This window comes from Grampus griseus (genome assembly GCF_964374135.1).
Source record: "Grampus griseus genome assembly, chromosome: 9".
Taxonomy (NCBI): Eukaryota; Metazoa; Chordata; class Mammalia; order Artiodactyla; family Delphinidae; genus Grampus; species Grampus griseus.
In genome coordinates this window covers 64871831-64873643 of record NC_139003.1, presented here as the reverse complement: position 1 = coordinate 64873643, position 1813 = coordinate 64871831, and the positions used below count along the sequence as shown (strand labels likewise).

Here is a 1813-nt window from a genome sequence, read left to right as displayed (position 1 = left end):
AGACAGATATTTTTAAGAAACTTCTATATAGTCGAGGCAGAGATCTGGAGTAAAAAACACCTCTAAGTAATCATGTTCTTCATTTCTTATAGTTACAGTTAGAAATTGCTTCCTAATCACGATTAAACATTGTGTACAGGTGTTTAAAATGTTCCTAGATGCACATTACTTTAAAAAATCAGTATGGGCAAACATTTTTTGCTAGAACCAACATTCCTGAGAGCCCCAACTAAAAAACTGGTAAAAAAAAAAAAATATCCAGACTCCACAAATGTCTCAGAATTTGTCTTTAAATGGGAGAAAAATTAAAAAAAAAAAACCACATGGAACTTTATGAAAGGTCTTTAACAAGCTACCTTGGGAGCTCTACTCCAAAAAAGAAGTTGATGTAACTAAAACAGATGTTTCAGTGCAGCTCCAAAAATCTTTATAAATATAACCATTTGGAGGGATGGTGCTGGATCAGAAGAAGTTTTATTCCTTGTGTATCTACATTAGGTGTACATGCCTCATCTCAGTTGTCATAATTATCCCTGTAATTTTCTCCTGAGTAGTGGTCATAACCACCCTGGTTTCTGCCACCATAGTCTCTGGACCTTCCATATCCATATCCTTCAGGTCGGCTGTCATACCTGCCACTTCCATAGCCCTGGTCCCCACCACCTCTAGAGTAGCTGTGACCACGCCCATAGGCCCCAAAGGCACCCCCTCTTTTTCTCCGGGCCGACTTGCCCGCGTGGTCTCCACGGATCTGACGACCGTCCAGAGACTCTCCATTCACGGCTCTCATGGCATCTGAGGCATGCTCTGGATTGGTGAAGGTGATGAAGCCAAAACCCTGGGATCGCTGAGTCTCCCAGTCCTTGACAACAACCACCTCAGAAATAGGTCTGAAGCTGCTGTAGTGGTCCCAGAGCCTGCTCATCAGTGCTGAAGTTGAGCCCTCCCACGCAGAGCTTCTCTTCTTCAGAGGACATGGCGGTAAATTCAAGTCCTGGAAATTAAATAAAAGGCTGAAGAGACAGCTACCGCCAAGGAGCCGAGAGACTGGGCTGTCATTTCTTTTTGTAGGCTAGACTAGAGTATAGTTCACACAGATTTCCCTATTCACAGGAGTATCTGGAATGCATTTTTAGATGAAGTTAATATCACAAATTGTGGCTATCAGTTTTGATATTATCAAAGAAATATTAAAAAGAACTTGTCTATCTTTAATGCAGATTATAATCTTACAGCACAATAGTAAAATAGTGTCTCACAAGGGAGCTCTTTTTTTTTTTAGATTGTGGTTTTTTTTTTTTTAACATCTTTATTGGGGTATAATTGCTTTACAGTGGTGTGTTAGTTTCTGCTTTATAACAAAGTGAATCAGTCATACATAAACATATGTTCCCATATGTCTTCCCTCTTGCGTCTCCCTCCCTCCCACCCTCCCTATCCTTCCAGGCTGTCACAAAGCACCGAGCCAATATCCCTGTGCCATGCGGCTGCTTCCCACTAGCTATCTACCTTACTACGTTTGTTAGTGTGTATATGCCCATGACTCTCTCTCGCCCTGTCACAACTCACCCTTCCCCCTCCCCATAACCTCAAGTCCGTTCTCTAGGAGGTCTGCGTCTTTATTCCTGCCTTACCCCTAGGTTCTTCATGACATTTTTTTCCCTTAAATTCCATATATATGTGTTAGCATACGGTATTTGTCTTTTTCTTTCTGACTTACTTCACTCTGTATGACAGACTCTAGGTCTATCCACCTCATTACAAATAGCTCAATTTCGTTTCTTTTTATGGCTGAGTAATATTCCATTGTATA

At 41.3% G+C, this 1813-nt stretch overlaps 1 pseudogene across 1 annotated transcript; it reads right to left on the bottom strand.

Annotated features, from left to right (window-relative positions):
* Positions 1-514: 514 nt before the first annotated feature.
* LOC309827089 (RNA-binding protein 3-like) lies at positions 515-1039 on the bottom strand (annotated as a pseudogene). The gene has a single exon. The product of its transcript is annotated as an RNA-binding protein 3-like (transcript).
* Positions 1040-1813: the final 774 nt, after the last annotated feature.